Source organism: Paroedura picta, chromosome 2, assembly GCF_049243985.1.
Source record: "Paroedura picta isolate Pp20150507F chromosome 2, Ppicta_v3.0, whole genome shotgun sequence".
NCBI classification, from domain to species: Eukaryota; Metazoa; Chordata; class Lepidosauria; order Squamata; family Gekkonidae; genus Paroedura; species Paroedura picta.
This window is the reverse complement of record NC_135370.1, coordinates 121741209-121761073: the sequence shown is the minus strand read 5'-3', so window position 1 is coordinate 121761073 and position 19865 is coordinate 121741209. Positions and strand designations below refer to the sequence as shown.

The window sequence follows — 19865 nt, the reverse complement described above, 5'->3', positions numbered from 1 at the left end:
TGGCCTTGGGCTCAACACAGCACTGATAAAGCTGTTCTGACCGAGCAGTGATATCAGGGCTCTCTCAGCCTCACCTACCTCACGGGGTGTATGTTGTGGGCAGAGGAAAGGGAAGGTGCCACTTTGAGACTCCTTCGGGTAGAGAAAAGCAGCATCTAAGAACCAACTATCCCTCCTCCTCCTCCTCCTCCTCCTCCTCCACTTCTTCGAGATGGTTATTGCAGAGAAGCACAACTTTTTACTGAGGGTGGTGGTGGACCATCAGTACAGAAATGTAACCAGCCTTTGACCAAACCACCATTTGAAATATATGGGCAAAGATACTCCAGAAGTGGTTTCTGTATTTTAGTACACAGCTTATAATAATTGGTACCCTAAAAGCATATCGCAGAGGACTGCAGTTCTTTTTTTATAATAATAATAGCAGCCATAAGAGATAAGATGCATTTGTCAGTGCATTTTATTAAGCTCAGCTATTGAAAAGCGAAGGCGTTTGGAGCAGACTTAATATTTTGCACCCCCTTATTCTCTCGCAACAGATCCCTGTCTGTTTAATTTTCTGTGAACTGTTCTGTCACTCTCCTTCTGATACCTAAAGAAAATTCGAGTAGAAGAAGGAATTCTATGTAAACGGAACACTGGGCTGGAAACGTCTCCAGGATGTAATATTATTACAGCCCATAGCCATCTGTTGGAATGATATATTACGTTATTTCAAGCCGGACTATAGCAAGTCCCTCATTTTCTCGGGTCTCCATTTGTTATTACACAACATGGGATATTTTGGGATATTGTGGGTTTCATATTTATCAGTTCTTCTTACATGGCTGGTCCTCCAAAGTCGATTTCACTGTTGAAGCAAAGCCAGATATGTTTCTGGCAGCTATTGGGTGAAATTTTCACTTCATGGAATAAAGGGGGAGTGGGGGGGGGGAAGGATACCATTTTTTTACTTTGATGAAGATGCCTTGCACATTTTGACAAACTGAACTCCCTCCAGGGTGCTTACTGGCCATGAAGCTCTTTCATATCTCATTCATTACCAGGGAGAGATGAGAAAATACTTCCTCATTGTGCTCGCGTATGAGTAAATTAGCAAAAACCACAGAGACTCCGTTTCATTAAAAGTGATGGAGTGAGACTGGCTTGCAGCCTCCGCACAGTAGGGATTGGGCTGGGCTGGCACAGTGCAGTCTGGCCTGCAATTTGAAAAAGAGAGCTCTCCAAAACTATCGAAATATGAACTGCCTGCAACAGCAGAACTCAGAGATGAATTAATCCCTGAAAATCCTGGGTAGTGGGATTCAACTCAAAGCCCCAGATCCATCCGCAGGGCACTCATCCTTCAGCTGCCTTCCCCAGGCATATCGAGATCACATTTTATAATAAATTTTGGATTTCTTTCTGTTGTACAAAATATGAAAGGAAGGGAAGCATTTATGTGAAGCTAACTAATCCAATGACCAGTTGTATCCCATTCTTCCTGCTGTTCTTCTAGAAATACACAGAATTTATACTGTTGCCTATCCTACCTTCAACTTCCTACTCTGGTTCTATCTGAGACAGTGTCACCAGTAGGACAAACCAAAACCGGGGTGACAAGTTTTCCTTTGAAGTTTTAAAGTTTTCCTTTGATATTTGTCATATTATTGGAAATGTATATTCTTTGAGCAAGTTTTCCTTTGAAATTTGCCCTATTCTTTGAGAAAATTTATCCCAAGCTAAAAAAGAAACCAGTGTCTGAGTCTCTCCACTTGTATGAAAGGCAAAGCTAAGAGGCAGCGCTCAGAAAGCAGCATATACTACCATACTAAGCCAAAGCAAGCATATCAAAGGAATAAGGAGAGAACATGACCATGTGAGCAGCTTTCACAAGGGAAGTGGTAAGATGATTTCAGCATGTGGCACCTCTGCTTTCCCTCAACACCAATTAAGTGCAGCTCCCTGGAAATCAGCCCCCATTTATTTAGAAAATTCTGGAAGGCCTCAAATGCATCTGTCCAGAAGCACTAAGCTTTGACCTTGTATACTTATATAGTTTGTAGATGGTTGCTGACAATCTTCTGTGATGTAGGCTACACACAAAAAGAGGGCAGGAAGTAGGAAATACCTTATAGCCTGCAAGCTGAGATGGTGTGACAAGAACCTATGCCCCACCCCCAACCAGAAATGCACCAACTTCTTATTCTGAAATTGTTACTGCAGTAATAATTATTACAGGTGTATTAAACAGCGAAATGGGGGAAAGATATACTCTTATTGGACTACATTTAATGATTTTAGAAGCAGTCTTGGGAATAGTCATGAAGTACTATTAATGTTTTATGTGCTGGTTTTCCATTGCTAGGTTTAGGGTAACAAAGGAATAAAGCATATAATGCAATTTCAGCATCACCCAACATCATAATGTGAAACAGCATCACTATATTTAGTACACAATGATGGCTCTATAACCTGTGAAATGATGAATGAATTAATTAGCTATCTTCTTAAGCAGCCTGCAAGCCTACAAGTGATAGTGAGGTAGGCCAAGACGAAATTGCAGGAACAGGGTGGCAAGAAGCAGCAGCACACGGCCCAAGTTTGACTCCATCTGGAGCTACAAGGTCTGCCGTGCTTGTATTTAATTAATCTGGAAATTTGCTGAAATGGCTGCCATCTCAAGCAACAACAGATCCTCATCACAGTTTTAATTGATGCAAAATGTCTTGATCTGAATTGATTGAAGCAGAAAGCTTGGCTTCTGTAGACTTTCAGCTGGCTTCAAGAAATTCTGTGACTGAGCCAGTAAGAAATCGAGCCAAGTGGCAAAAACCTGCTTGGATAATAATGCAGCTCATTGATGATCCTGCAGTCCAAAAAGCCTAAGTCCATAATGAATTGGCATACTTCAGTCATAGCTTTTTCCTTGACAAGCCACACAGGCACAAGTAACCTTTCACATGTAGCAGTATCACTGTGACTTGAAATACAATACAGCTCTATGGAGGCTGCTCCATGAAGCATGCAATGCCCATTCTGCACATGTTGGGTAATGCACTTTCAATGTACTTTAGAAGCAGATTTTCCAGTTTGTGAAACTGAGTGAAAGCTGCCTCGAGCTCATTTGTAAGGAAAAGAAGATATACATATTTGAAAGAAAATACACAATAAATGGGTACAAATAGTTCTCAAATGTTTCCGACAATTTCAGCCACGCCAAGATGATCTGTCTTTAAGTACTATTAAATTTGCATGCCATCTAGAGTGTTTTTTTGTGCTGAATGCTCTCCCAAAGCATGCTGTTACAACTATGCAACAGATAACACTGACTATTATGGCAAATGGAAATTAGAGACCAAAGCATATAACATATTCCAAACAAGCAAGAGAGAGAAAGTTCAAGAGCTGGGCAAGATGCATATGTTCCTGAATGTGGCTTATTGAAACTCTTTTCAATTCCCCTGAAATTCCTCCTGTGTCCCTCCTGTGAGATAGGAGAGCCCTGATATCACTGCTTGGTCAGAACAGATTTATCAGTGCTGTGGCAAGCCCAAGGTCACCCAGCTGGCTGCATGTGGAGGAGAAGCAGAGAATCAAACCCAGCTCACCAGATTAGAAGTTGGCACTCCTAACTACTATAGCAAGCTGCTCCTAACTACTATAGCAAGCTGGCTCTGTTAGTGGACAGAAACTTCCAAGTAGGCTCATAGTGACTGATTATACACAGCAGCGGCCGACCAGGCCACCACTGATTCCTAGCAGTGGGGCAGCATGCCCTGCCATATCCCATTTACGAATGGAGGAAGAAATCCCCTGGCACACACAGTCCACCACGAAGTTGTGTGTGCGCATGCACGACTCGAGGCTGGGAAAGTTCTCAGGGTAGTAGTGGTAGTAGAGGGGGAGGGACACAGGGGTCTCACCACATGAGGGTGGGATGGCAGAATGCCACTCTCCCACCATCATGGGGGTGTAGAAACGCACCATTCACCTCCACAGCACTGTGAAGCCAAAAGATACATTTTGTGTCCCTGCTGGGACACCATAGATGTGGGGGAGGAGCTGGGCCTCAAAGGCCTGGCTCTTCCCTCATGCATAGGCCTGCCCCAGCCAGGCCTCTGCTGGCCACCGTGGCAAGACAGGGACTATGGAAGAATTGGTGTTCCTTTGCTATGGGCCATCTGAGCCCCTGATTTGTGCCAGAGCCAGGAAGGGGCCAAGATGGCAGTGACATCATGCATGTGTGGGGTTTAGCCCCTGCCGCCACCAGCCTGGCCTTTCCGCCCCCTGCATAATTGGTAAGTGTGGGGGGAAATCTAGAATTCATGCTGTGAAGAATTTTTAAAGTAAGAACCTATCATTCGGAAATGAAAAGGATGTTGATACAATACATTTTGCATAATAAAAATGAAGATAAGAATTGCAGGTAAGAATTACATTGTTTCATTTAGCACTGATTGAAATGTCTTGAAGTTTATTCAATAGTTCACACTCAAGTTTATTGAAGCATAGAGCATCATGGCTATATCAGCTGGGTTTTAAAAAAAGAGCTAGCCTCTATGTTAAAAGCAGTTAGAAGGTTCTTTTTGCCACTGTATCAATCTGCTTCTGAGACAGCAATACACCCCAGGCTCTTCACTGAATCTGACAAAGAAACACTTATACCAATAATGATGGTTAACATTCTGCCACCTAGACCATCATGCTTGCCAACCACCATCACCTCCACTTGTTGTCTTCTTGCTCTTCTTCAGCCACTTGATCATACAACATGAGCCATGTTGTAGAACAGAGATGGCTGCTTCTGGTTCCCTCAAGGCTAGACTATCAAAATGCACTTGATATGGATCTGGCTGGTTTGTAAGGCCACAATCCAATTGCTATCTGGCACCACCAGGTAGAACACACCTGTTCTTTAGATGCTCTATAAGTTTTTGATTGGCTATCTGAATTCACTTAAGACCACATACAAGCAGGACTGCCTCTGCATTATTATGTAAAGCCTTATAAAGGGGCTACCTTGCATATGGACAATATCTGTAGCTGCCTGGTCATGTGCAGTGTCAGTGGAGGGTCCCACTCTAGGAAATAAGATGCTTGAGAAGGTCAAAAAAGCCCTCACCCTTCTGTCATTCTGCATAATGTGCGAAATAGAAATGTTCAGGTGGACATTTTTAAAAATGACATTAGATCTGTAGTAGATTGGAACAATCCCAAATGGTATCTTTAGAATGGAATATGGTTGTGGTCCACTGTAATGATTATTACAGGTATCACCTGCTTTTTTAATGCCTTGTAATCTCTTTTCTGTATTGCTTACAGAACGTTACCTTAGATAGTTTGTTGCTTTTAACGTTCTCTAATTTCCTATTCCCCGTCCAATTGCTTTGTTCATTGACTGTTTTATGATTGTACAGTTTTATATCCTGTAACCCATCTTGAGTCTGAGCGAGAATGGCATAAATAAAAATAAACGGATAAATGTCATCATTATTTTGATGACACAATACTCCAACATTTTGGACAATCTCATGCAAAAAAACTTTAATAAATCTTGAACAGCATTGTCAATACGAAACCCAGTGGAACACCACAAGTTAAATCTCATGCTGCTGACTCAATATCTCTAACTGTACATTCAGAATAAAATGTGCTACAAAATACATGAACTGCTCAAGCTCTTTATAACTAATGTCCAGTTCATATTTGATGAAAAACCAAGTGGACAACAGCTGAAGAGTTCCGCCCTCCCCAAAAAGTAGCAGAAAATGTCCAGAAAAATCAATAAGGAAGCTCATCTCTATCAATATGCAAATGCAAATTGTCCACCAGAACTACTTAAGACATTCCTGTTGCATTGTCAGGTTTCAAGACTGAGTGAAAACAGTATTGTCAGATGAATCATCCCAGAAGCTCTAGAGTTGCTTTTCCATCATCCTCTAATAGTAGATGTGAAATCTGACATTGCAAGGTCATTAAGACAGGGCTTGATACAAGAGCATGAATGACAGAAGTGGGAACTACCATTTCTTCACTACTATCATTGTCACTTCATATGTTTTCAAATGTGCTCTATATTGTGCTCTGTCAAATTTGACTTGACTGCCACCAACAATCAAGGCATTTCCAATCCCTCTTTAATTCTTCCGCCTCTATAGTAAACCATGAAGCTAAATTTTTATCCAAGGGTGGTAGAAGATGCTGGAGAACAATGTATCTATAGCAGGGGTAATCAAACTGTGGCCTTCCAGATCTCCATGAATTACAATTCCCATGAGCCCCTGCTAGCCACACATACTGGGTGTGGTATTCCAGTATCCTCCATGGCTCCAACAGAGTTGACATTCAGATTCTCAGGTCCATTCCACACAACTTAAATGTAGCTGAATTGTAACACTTTGTAAATGCTACATTTTTAACATTATGCATGACGTTGTACACAAACTGCTGCACTCCAGCAATACTCCTGCAACATTCACTTTTTTATAACGCTTCGAGGGGGGGATCGTAAAAAGTGGATTACTCCTTTCAAAAGTGCTAGACTCCTGAGAACAACCTGCAACACATCAGCAAAAAACATGTGCATTCTCAAAATAGCATTAGAAAGAAGGTCCCTTCTCTGCTCCTGCCCCCAAGATTCTGGGAGACGGGAACGCCTTTCCTCCCCTACAAACCGTATAAAGCAGCGAACAAGCAAGCACGCTTTTCGTTCGACAGAAGGTTTTAAACTTTAAACTTTCAAAGTGAGCATCATAACGTCACAGAGTCCCTTGCTCACCATGTGCCCAAATGTTGCCCTGCCTGCACTATATTGCCTGCATTGTATGCTTTTTTTTTTCTTGGAGGCACAACGATTACACACATGTTAACCAGCAGGCTGTATTAATTAGCGTGGATGGAGGAACTGTGAAAGCTCCCTCAGCGGGCTTTTTTCCATCTCCAATGAAAAAATGAATACACACTGGGCAGATGTGTGGAATGGACCTCATAATCCACCAGAGCATTTTGAAATCTAATTGGATCCATTAGTCCCAAAGAGTAGACAATCATAGTTGCCTGCCAGACCTGCAGATCCAGGCTGTCACAGCCACCCATATCTTCAATGGATAATGGTCTGATCATGATAGAGATTGCATCTGTAACTCTTCTACAAGACTACTAGATACCTACACAGAAAAGAACATTAAATCCAGAATACAGTCTTTTTAATATGTTGGGTCCATAAGAATTAGAACCGACCCATAGCAGTCATAAAGTTCAGAACCTGAATCAACAGCTGGGCCCCATCATGCCTGGGGGTATCAACCACTAAGCCTGAGGCCACTTCCACCAGCTCAGAGGAACTAGGTGGATGATATACATCAAATACCTAATTTATCCATGTTAAGGAATATAAATCAAGGCTGGCAAGAGTCAGTACTGGAAATATGTAGAAGAAAAAAGACTCATGTAAAAACCATGACAACTTTATTCTCCACTTCAGGGTTCATGAAGGATAATAAACCCAGCTGGAGTTACTGATGACAGAGCAACATAATCCGTACTCATTGACCCAGTTCAATCTGCTTCAGGTTGTACTTCAGGACTGAAACAATTCTGTTGGCCTTGCTGGATAATCTCTGGCTATAGTTGAATAAAGGCAATCAATGTCTGCTTCTATTGCTAAACCCATAAGCAACATTTGATATACTCAACCATGATGTTTTAGTGGATGGACTACAAAGTATGTATGGGTCAAGAGGAACAACCCTCTATCGGTTTCACTCATTTCTTGCTGGCAAGGAACAAAGAGTTTTCATAGTACAGGCAGAATCAGCAGGTTGGGACTGGTATGGGTTGCCTCAAGGATCTATTTTATACCCTGTGTTTCTTAATCTATATGTACATTCCCTGGCCAGGGTCACCAGGAGTTTTGGGGTGGGTTGTTACCAGTATTTGGATGACAACCAGCTCTATATATCATGGTATAAGCTCCCAGAAGCAGCTGCAAAGGTCCTACAACCCTTCAGATGGTGACCAAGTGGCTGAGGATGAACAAACTGAAGCTAAATTTAGAAAAGGTAGAGCTAATGCTGGTTGAGATGGCAGATGGACTACTTGCCCTTCATATAGCTGTAGTTGCTTAAAAGTATAAAGGTGTTCCTGGCCTAAACATTGTTGGTAAATAGTCACAGGTCACTTTTATTATTAAGAGCACATTCCTTCTATTACATTCAAATCATTAGAATAGGGATGATGGCTCAGTGGTAGGGCATCTGCTTGGTATACAGAGGGTCTCAGGTTCAATCCCCAGCATCTTCAGTTAAAGATGAGGTATAAATATTCTAAATAAAAAATCTGTCCAGCCAGGTTCATGCTCACATCTACCCTGTCCTTTACCAATACATCATGCAACAGAAAGCTCTTGTTCCTTATCGACCTAACATTATGCTCCATCAAGGTCAATGTGTTACAGCTTCAAAAGCATACACAGGATGGGATTATGCCAAAGAAGTTCAACATTGCTTATTTCAGTGTGACAGCTAAGCACATGCTTAGCTCTCTTCCACTGACATCACTAGGACTTAAAGGTACTAAAGTTTGTCTGGATTGCACCCATAGTGTGCAGGTGTGGATTAAATGAAGAGTTAAACTTCTCTCTCAGCATGAAGCAAGATCACCAGCTGCTAAAAAGTTCCCCATATTGTTGAAAGGAGGCGGATAAAGCATATGCCACACAATAAACCTAGAGCTGGCAGACATCAATATCCTTAATTCCAAGGCTACTGCTTCCAGCATACAATATACCACCTTGACTTGCTCCCACAGCTGCTGTTTTCTTCAGCGCAGAATATATTACCCTCAACTATGTGCACTAAACTCGCCTTAATGTCAGGGAAATGGTTTGAGATGCAGATGGTTAGCTCACACATACTATGCTCAATCCCAGAACATTCAATATTTACCCTTGAAGCTTCCTTCCCGCTTTTCTGATGGTACATTTGTTACTACCTGCGGTGTTTTGTGTAAACTTCCATTTGAACATAAACAGAAAGGATGGTTGGGCCGGAAATGAAAACACACACACAAAAACCAAACCCCAAATCCAAGATTCAAATATTCCAGTCTGGGAGAGTTTGTTCCATCTCTGTTTTCTGGCATGGAGCCTGACAGAGAGAAAATATTTGCTCCCAAAGTTCTGTGGGATCCTTTGGAATGACTGACTACAGATCTATGAGGACCTTTGAGGGAGAATAGCAGGCTAGAAATACTGGACATAAATAAGCATCATATGCTAGTATTAATAGGCAAAATATGAAGTTGTTCAGACAGTGACAGAATCACTAGACGACATGCAAAGCACCCTTAACACAAACCCACCTCAAAAGGAAATCCTGCCTCAAATCCCAGGAATCTTTTTGTTGTTGTGGGAAGGAGCATCCTTTATAGTAATGGAAAAGCACCCATGCTGCACTACTAACACAAGAATCCAGTTCCTTTCTCTACTATGGCTCAGCCTTATACTGAAGTGTTGAGAAAAGGACACTTACACACCTTCATGCATGTTCCTGTCTAGCGAGTGGCCATGTAATGCTTTGCATCTGCTATTTACCTGTGAATCGATGGAATGAATCTCAACACAGAGAGTTTATAAGAACTACATTTTATTAACAGCATAAATGTATTTGAAATAAAGCAAAGTTGAGTATCTTGAGTAGATAAGATCTACTGGTTTAATTAAATCCTGCCTCTATACACAATTAAGTCCAATCATCCTGACAACTAGGATTTGGCTTTATGTGGTATCAGTTCCATGCCCTTTTGCATTTCTTTTCTTCTTTTCAGTCAAGGAGATGTTAAGGATGACTTTTTCTTTTGGCTGAGGTGACAACTGACTCCCTGTGTGAATTCCAACACTGACTGGTTCATTTTGTCAGCAGGAACTCAAAATAACTACTATCCCTATGTCTGGTAATTTAAACCAGTGGTCCCCAACCACCGGTCTGGGGACCGGTACCGGGCCGTGGATCAGTCGGTACTGGGCCATGGCTCCTCCTCGTTCTCCTCCCTGGCTGCTGCCTCAGGAGCTGCCCTGCCACTCTGCCGCTGGCTCACCTTTGGTGCTCTCCAGCAGCCACCATGGTTGGGGCTCCCCCTCAGCATGGCACTGCACAGATGCTGCTGGCAGCGCCCCCCAGCGGGCAGCGGGAAGACAGGGGTGCTGGCGGGAAAGCAAGTGGAGCAGGGACTCAGGCGGCAGGCGCGGTGACGTCTCTCAGCAAAAGACTACTCCTCTCCCCCCGGACCTCAGTAAATTGTCAAGCATTGACTGGTCCCCGGTGATAAAAAGGTTGGGAACCACTGATTTAAACAATAACTTTGCTAAGAAGTGTAGCTTCCTCATCAACTTGAAATGGATTTAACATGGACCCATTATGCATGGGCCAGAGTGCCTGTGCTGGCGACAGCAGGGCATTGGGGAAAATCCCCGATTATGCAAGCCCCTGCCACCAGCGTGGGCATGGTTTGGTGCAGGGCAGTGGAAGGCCCGTGTTATAGAGGCTTGAGGCTCAGGCCCCTCAGCTCAGGCCTGTTCCACTGAGGCCTCAGAGTCTTGGGGCTTAAAAACAGTGCCTTGGTGGGGGGGGGGGGATGGCTCTCGATCTTGGCACTGTGGTAAGAAGAGAACCAGCCTTTACTTCTTTTCCCTCCACATTGCTTTTGACAGCAGCAGCAGCAACAGCAACAACAACAACAACAACAACATGAATGGCTGGGCAGGGGCAATTTGTCTTGCTGTGTTTCACCCATGTCCATCTAAATGTCTTTAAGCGGAGTCTCAGATCAGATGTGAAACATGAATTGGGTTGGAGGTATCCCAAAACCCAATGCATATTTCATGCAACATACAATGAGACTCTTAGAGAGAGAATTCCTGAGATAAAATAAGCATCCTCTACCTTATGGTGAAATACAGCAAGAAAACAACAACAACAACAAAAAGTAGTCCTAGCTTCATATGAAAACTTTCATGAACATTGCTTGCATGGATCTAGATCTCATTTTAATTCTCCTCATGATTTATATATTTTTCACTGTAGTATAACTACTCTACGCAATTCTATAGCAGACATTTGGAAATCACATCAGAAACAACCTATTTGCTATCCCTGGTCCTTTTCTGGGACCTGCAACTGTTGACCAAAGATATTTAAGCAATCCTGGGCAATGCTGCAAAACAGGACTGCCAAAAAGAACTGGCCAGGCTCCAGTTTCAAAGAATTTCTATTAAAAATGTATGAAAACAGAAACAAACAAGAACGGCACAGGAAATTCAAAGGGCACCATCAAAAGGCAAAAAATGAAACAAAGCAAAATCCAAAGCCCTGTGTGATATTCACGAGGATCATTCACTTACTTTTAAGGGGAAATAGGAATTTACGCCCAAAAGTTGTTATCAGGCAGCTCGTTAATTAATGGCATGCGTTAGAAGAAGATCTTGTGTACTTTCAGAGCTTTTAACTCAGACAAAAAGGTAATGCAATAATTTTCATGAAGCGATTAAATGCAGAAGGACATCAAAGTTGGACTATGGAGGATTTCTGTGACTCCTGAGCGTTTGTTCTTCCCACCAGAGCTTAAAAACAGTCACTACTCTGTTTGGAAGGATGCGAACACAAGCTGCTCAGACGCATCTGTAAGCCTCAGTGAAGAAGAAGGCTGTTGGGCAGGGAGGCAGACTCACCCCAAAGGAATGCAAACCCCAGAGTCAGCAGTCCAGTCACTGCACCACAAGGCAGGGCAAGTTAAGGCAGAACAGAAGGGTCACTGTGTGAACAAGGGTAGACAGGATTGCTTTGCAGTCACTTGTTTAAAACCATTACCTCAAAAATCTCAAAAGCATCGTGACCTCTTCCAAGCTGCAGGAATCAGGCTGTGAAAAATTAATTCAGATGTGCCCCAATGCTGAGGCTCAAGCAACAGATTAAACCAAGTTCCATGGCTCTCTTCTCCATGTTTTTTAAAATCCATGGGTGGCCAAACCGTGGCTCTCCAGATGTTCATGGCAGGGGCTCATGGGAATTGTAGTCTATGGACATCTGGAGAGCCACGGTTTGGCCACCGCTGCCCTAGGGTACACTACAGCTGAGCAGAAGGGGAAGGGAGTGGTCCTTTGTACTCTTTTGGTTCTTCCATTCAAAAGCACCCTCCCTCCCAAGTGATTTTTCAAGCATATGAGAAGGTAGCAGAGGAGAATACCATGGGCAGATATGGATTATCACTTATGCAAGCACAGGTTAAAGCAGATACATCTTACTTACCCTCCTTCTGCTCAGTCAGATACAGTTGGTTGCTTTAGCTTGGTAAGATAAAGAGAAGAGTTGGGGGTTTTATATCCCACTTTTCACTTCCTGAAGGAGTCCCAACATGGCTTACTATCACCTTTCCCTTCCTCTCCCCACAATAGACACCCCGTGAGGTAGATGGGAGAGCTTTAAGAGAACTTTCCAGAGAGAACAGCTCTAAGAGAACTGTGACTAACCCAACATCACCCAACAAGCAGCATGCGGAGGAGTGGTGAATCAAAGCTGGTTCTCTAGAACAGTGGTCCCCAACCTGCGGCCTGCGGCCCGGCGCCGGGCCGCGGCTCCCTCTCCCCGCCTTGCGGCCCGGGAAGCTTCTTACTGCGGGAGGGTGGGGAGAGGGAATCGGGGCCGGGCCGCGCATTCGCGCAGGGGCGCAGCCCGATGCGGGCGTGGTCCGCGCGGGTGCGGCCCGATGCCCTGTCGGTCCCCAGCCTCAGAAAGGTTGGGGACCACTGCTCTAGAAGGCCACTGCTCTTAAACAGCTCCACAACACTAGCTCTCAAGATGCTCTCCTCTTGTTCATTTCATTCAAACAATGTGTTCAAGAACCAGGTTGAAATGAGGTGGAGGCAAGATATTCCTTATTAGAACCAAGGGATCTCAAATCATTCTTTTAAAAATCTTGACATGAGTAGATAGCAGCAGAGTTGTGCTCTGATATGCAAATATCCAGTGCAGAAGAAATGTGAAAGTTTTCTTTCAGATGTGGAGATAGAAAGCAGACATTGTTTCCATCCCATGTCATTCCTACAAAGGTTGATGGCCAGCATCACTGCCCACATTACAGGCCACTAACAATGGTCAGCCAGGCTGGTACTTCACCAAATGAGCACTGCACTCAAAAGGCTGGACTGCAGCCCATGTGCAATGTGTATGCAGCATATACAGCACAATATTGTACCAACCAGGCAGCAGACATTCCGATGTATATCTAATGCATGAGTGGACTGGTGGATATGCAAGACTTACTTGTGCCTCCCAATATAGGTAAGCACTTTTTGGAAGGCTCCACAGAATAACAATTTTTAAATTACATCTTAATCAGCCCAGCAAGGCTTGCAAAATTAAGCATCTTGAGTTACTGGGGCTTTGCCATACATCGGTCAAAATACAGGCACGTATTCTGCACACAAACATACAATAGTATATCCCGTCTCACCAGCCCTCCTCACTTTCAAGCCGTCTCACCTTTTCCAGCTGTCTTTTAGCACATTTTACCCTCCTGAGTAGCAGTTGGAAAAGACATAAGAGGGAACAATGTGCCATAGATGTGCCTTGCAGCAGCCTGTCACTCACTGTAGGCGACCAATCTCCAACCAGCATATCTGGTTGGTGTTTAAAGGTCCCACAATGGCCATAAATGTTTTGGTTTTTAAAAAGTACTACTTACTCATTGCAATGCATATGCATGGAAGTAAAGACACATAGCATTTGTTAAACAGTTTTTAAATGCCCACACACACAGCCACCTATGCGTTGCTCCACACCCATTACTATTTGTAAAAAAAACTGACTTCCCATGCCCGGGAATATGGGAGAGGGAGATGGGTGCAAGGGTGGGACAGAGCTGGGCAGACAGTAGCACATTTCACCCATGTCTTTTTGACTGGTAGCAGGCTGGTTGTTCACTGGTGCAGGGCGCATTTTAGGGTGGTGAATCCAATTTCTGCAGTTCCCGAAGATGTGGGTTAAAATGGAGGAATTTGCGAGCCATCTTCTGGAGGTAGGTGATATCACGTGAAGGGGCCGGAATATGCTGTCTGCCTTCGGAGGTTGTATGGCTACATTCCTCGCATGCAGAAAAGCCCTGGGTATATCTTTCATCAATGACATATATCTACTGACATGGGCCAATCAATCAACAGACAAATGCCAATTTATCTAATAAAAAACCCCAAGATGTTTATCACAGTATACTAGGAAAATTCCATTGCTTCTTGCTAATTAAACTTCCCATTCTAACATCAACAGATGAATGGAATTGCAGCCTCTTCTGTACTTCTTGGCCAGTTATAGGGTCCTTGATGAATACCTGATGAAGACCTGAAGCTGCCTTACTCTGGGTCAAAGCACTGGTCTATCAAGATCATTATTGTCAACTCTGACTAGCAGCATGTCTTCATGGTCACAGACAGAGGTCTTTCACATCTCTTGTACCTGATTGCTTTAACTGGAGACAACAAGGAATAAATCTGGGACCTTCCATACAAAGCAAATTATCACCAAGCCATGACACCCCACCAAGAGACTCTCGTACTGTGGGTAGAGAACTTACTAAACTGTAGGATCCATTGGAATGAAACAGGCAGCAATATTTTGTAAAGTCTCTCAAAGCACTTTGCAGAGTTTGAAACATCTAAAGTATTAATGTTATGTAAGAGACATATTTTGACAGAAGTCCCCCTCAGGCATGCCCCTGGGCATGTACGCAAGAACAAAAAAAATCCTTTAATCAAAGTCTTTTTATCTGTACTCACAATGACTACGGGCTATGCAGCCCAAATGTGGCACCTTATGAAAACAGAGAAGTATTTTAAGATACAAAATCCCATAGTGAGAGGAAAAAAGTCTACTTGTTACTGATTGAGAAATGTGAGCGAAAATGTGAGAAGCTGGCTGAATTTACAAAGGCAGACCAACTCAGCCCCTAATGGGTTGCTGAAATGTGGCAATTCAGTCACTGGACTTGAGTTGAAATCTTGTCTGGCAACACTGAGACACACCGGAGTGTTCTTCTGCTCAGAAACATGGGGAAATGGTGGGGTCTGCTGTGTCAGTAACAGCAGGTGAATTTAATATATACGACCATAGGCCAAAAGAATAGAAAACATTAGCAATATTAAATGCAGTAAGTACAAGGCATACAACAATCAGATTAAAATAGTGATACCAAAGAAATCATTATAAATTGTTTCAAGAACTGTGTATGTTTCAAGAACTGTGAAAATAACAAGAAATCCATGGTTTAATGAAGCTGACATACCTGCTGGGTATTTGTTTCCAAAACTTTTGCGTGCTTGACTCATGGATTGCTAGCAGCCAAAGCAAAGACTGCTGCTACTCTATTAGTTATAAATGGATCATCATCGAATAACAGAGTTTTTCAAGATCTGAGGAAGAAGACAGAAATTTAGTTTTGGGTTCTTTGAAAAGAGGGCAGAATAGTATATAAAGTTGTATATCCTCTGGAACTGGGACATCACAAAAACTGTGGTGTGGTTCTTTTGGAATCTGAGCAAACCTTCCTGTAAGAAAGGTCTGGAATTGCAAAGCAGTGACGGCCAATCTGTGCTCATATTATTACTCCTAGGTGCTTAGAGACAGAAAGAGGTCTGATTGAGAGAATTGGTGTACCGTAGTAATAAAGGAGAAGGTTTTGGGTCCAGTCTGAGGAAGATCTCTGCCTATGATTCTGGAAGGCTGTTGCCAGCCAGAGTAGATGGTACTAACTCAGCTAGCAGGATCAGTACCCTGATTAGAGGATGGGAGGCTATGTACATATGTCTCTGCCTGGAAGCACCCCCAAAAAGGATCATTTGATTTTATTTGGCCTTGTTTGGAGTGTATTCTGCTTATACAGCTTTTGAATCCTCGCAGCACTTCGGTATTCAATGCTCAGCCTGTGTCCACACTTGTCAGTTTAGTCTGTAGTGGTTTGCCCATGGAATTTATTTCCTTTCTCTTTCCTATTTTTCTTTCCAGTATAGCCTTCTAAAACGCCTCTGGTGGGAATTTGGTGATGGCACATTCGGAAAGTGCACCCGCCTGTAGCAACACATCTGTCTTCTTTTCTAGGTTATATATCACAAAGGAGGCTGCAGCTTATTATCCTGCATGTCTGTACAATTGAGCAAAGCTTAAGGAAAACTTCTTTGCCCTGCTTTCCAGAAAAGTACTGTACAAGGAAGATGACAAGAATGTGATAAATTCCACTCAAATGTTTGTACTACAACAAGTTGCCCATATTCAAACAGGTATAATTTAGTATTATGGGAATGCCATACAAGAGTGCCTGCTTCCCTGATGGTGCCAGACACTGTCACAATGCTTTACAGAGAGTCAAGAACAATTGCAAAAAATACCTGGAGGAGCAATTCATTACATTCATGTTTCGACAAGTTGATAAGATGAAACATCAACACAAGAATTCCTTTTCAGTTTCCCTGGTATACTTGGGACACTACAAAGCCTGTTTTCTTCCATAAATGTGGCAAGATTTTGAGATGTCCTCCTGAGTGAGACATGGGAAAGAAGCACAAACAGGAACAAGGGGATTTACAAACAGAATTCTGAAGTTTTTTATAGCAACATCTATTGTTGCGAGTTTGGGATCATCTTACGTTTACTGGCAGTTTGCCATTCATTCATTCATTCATTCATTCATTCATTCATTCATTCATTCATTTATTCATTTATTCATTCATTCGATTTCTTACCAGCCACTCCCATAAGGCTCATGGCGGGTCACAGAAGTCTGTTCAAAAGCCATTAAATTCTAAATCTGTCCCATAGAGATGGTAAAACCATTAAATTCCCAATTCAAATTTATTTATCCACTAGAGGGGGGTAAGGAAAGGCCGATGACTCCAAGTCCACCATATGGGGGGGGGGGTCTACCAGATCTTCCTTAGTGCGCTGGCCTCAATCATAGACCTGTGGAAGAGCTCCATCTTACTGACCCTACGGAATGCTGAAAGCTCCCACAGGGCCCGTAGCTCTCTCGGGAGCTCATTCCACTAGGTAGGAGCCAGGACTGAAAAAGCCCTGGCCCTGGTCGAGGCCAGACGCACTTCCCGAGGCCTGGAAATGACCAACTAATCTGTGCCCGCAGAGCTCAGGGCCCTGCGGGGTACAGTCCTTCAGGTATACAGGTCTCAGACCACGTAGGGCCTTAAAGGTTAAAACCAAAACCTTGAACTTGAACCGGGCTGCAACTGGCAACCAATGCAGCTGCCTCAACACTGGCTGGATATGGGTCCTTCATGGTGTTCCCTAGCTGCTGCACTTTGTACCAGCTGTAATTTCCAGGTCAGGTTCAAGGGCAGGCCCACCTAGAGCGAGTTACAGTAATCTATTCTGGAGATGACCATTGCATGGATCACTGTGGCCAGGTGTTCAGGGGACAGGTAGGGCATTGTAGCTGAGCCTGGCAAGGGGGTGATGAGGGGGTGATGAGGGGGTGGAGGGACTACTCAAGTTTGCAGATGACACCAAATTGGGAGGACTGGGAAATACTCCGGAAGATAGAGACAGAGTTCAACGAGATCTGAACACAATGGAAAAATGGGCAAATGAGAACAAGATGCAATTTAATAAAGATAAGTGTAAAGTTCTGCATCTGGGTCAGAAAAATGAAAAGCATGCCTACTGGATGGGGGATACGCTTCTAGGTAACACTGTGTGTGAACGAGACCTTGGGGTACTTGTGGATTGTAAACTAAACATGAGCAGTCAGTGTGATGCAGCGGTAAAAGAGGCAAATGCCATTTTGGGCTGTATCAACAGAGGCATCACATCAAAATCACAAGATGTCATAGTCCCATTGTATACGGCACTGGTCAGACCACACCTGGAGTACTGTGTGCAGTTCTGGAGGCCTCACTTCAAGAAGGACGTAGATAAAATTGAAAGGATACAGAGGAGAGCGACGAAGATGATCTGGGGCCAAGGGACCAAGCCCTATGAAGATAGGTTGAGGGACTTGGGAATGTTCAGCCTGGAGAAAAGGAGGTTGAGAGGGGACATGATAGCCCTCTTTAAGTATTTGAAAGGTTGTCACTTGGAGGAAGGCAGGATGCTGTTTCCATTGGCTGCAGAGGAGAGGACACACAGTAATGGGTTTAAACTTCAAGCACAATGATATAGGCTAGATATCAGGAAAAAAGTTTTCACAGTCAGAGTAGTTCAGCAGTGGAATAAGCTGCCTAAGGAGGTGGTGAGCTCCCACTCACTGGCAGTCTTCAAGCAAAGGTTGGATACACACTTTTCTTGGATGCTTTAGGATGCTTAGGGCTAATCCTGCGTTGAGCAGGGGGTTGGACTAGATGGCCTGTATGGCCCCTTCCAACTCTATGATTCTATGATTCTATGCCTGGCCAGCTACCTTTTTGACCTGAGCATCCATAATTAGGGAGGAGTCGGTCACTCTCAAATTCCTGGTCTGGGATGCGATGGTCAGTTGTGTTCCTGCCAAGGTAGGGACACATGCTTCCTGGGCTGCCCCCTTCCTCCCCAGCCAGAGGACCTCTGTCTTGGAGATGTTGAGTTTCATGTGACTCTGCTCTTTGCAGATGATACTAAACTGGGAGGGGTAGCAAACACAACTGAACACAGCAACAGAATACAGGATGATCTTGATAGGCTCAAGAAGTGGGTTAAACTGAATAAAATGAAGTTCAATAGGGACAAATGTAATGTTCTGCATTTCGGTAGGAAAAACCAAATACAGTATAAGATGGGGGAGACTTGTCTTGGCAGTAGCATGTGCGAAAAGGATCTAGGAGTCTTAGTAGACCATACATTGAACATGAGTCAGCAGTGTGAGTCAGTGGCTAAAAAGGCAAATGGGATTTTGGGCTGTATCAAACAGAATATTGTGTCCAGATCACAGGAGGTGATGCTACCACTTTACTCTTCTCTGGTTTGGCCTCACTTGGAGTACTGTGTTCCGTTTTGGGCATCCCAATTAAAGAGGGATGTTGACAAACTGGAACGTGTCCAGAGGAGGGCAACAAAGATGGTGAAGGGTTTGGAGACCAAGACTTATGAAGAAAGGCTGAGGGAGCTAGGTCTGTTTAGCCTAGAGAGGAGATGATTGAGAGGGGATCTGATAATTATCTTCAAGTATTTAAAAGGGTGCCATATGGAGGATGGAGCAGAATTGTTCTCTCTTGCCCCAGAGGGACAGACCAGAACGAATGCGATAAATTAATTCAAAAGAAATTCCATCTAAACATCTGGAAGAAGTTCCTGAAAGAGCGGTTTCTCAATGGAACAGGCTTTCTTGGGAGGTGGTGGGTTCTTCATCTTTGGAAATTTTTAAACAGAAGCTCGATAGCCATCTGACAGAGAGGCTGATTCTGTGAAGGCAAAGGGTAGCAGATTACAGTAGATGAGCGACTGGGATGTGAGTGTCCTGCATAGTGCAGGGGGTTGGACTAGATGACCCATGAGGTCCCTTCCAACTCTATGATTCTATGATTCTATGATTCATTCAGCCATGGCTGAACATCTGGCAAATGGTTCTGGGGGGGAGTCTGGGCAGCCGTCCATAAGGAGATACAGCTGGATGTCACCTGCAAACTGATGACACTATAAGCTGAAACTCCGCACCAGCTGGGCCAGAGGGCGCATAAAGATGTTGAATAGCATGGGAGAGAGAACTGAGCCCTGAAGGACCCCACAAAGGAGTCAATACGGACTCAATAACTCCTCTCCCACTGCCAACCTCTGAATCTGGTTATGGAGGAAGGAGTGTAACCAGGTGAGCACTGTGCCCCTTATCCCCATACTGGTGAGGCGGCAAGCCAGCAGTTT

The 19865-nt window shown here is 43.7% G+C and overlaps 1 long non-coding RNA gene across 1 annotated transcript in view; it reads right to left on the bottom strand.

Moving 5' to 3' along the window:
• LOC143828786 (uncharacterized) overlaps positions 1–19865 on the bottom strand; it is a 265869-nt gene that overhangs the window by 21430 nt on the left and 224574 nt on the right. The window contains exons 2-3 of the long non-coding RNA XR_013227877.1: positions 16412–16560; positions 15313–15439 (exon numbers count right to left, since the gene is read on the bottom strand). This is a non-coding gene — a long non-coding RNA (uncharacterized LOC143828786). The remainder of the gene's footprint in view (positions 1–15312; positions 15440–16411; positions 16561–19865) is intronic.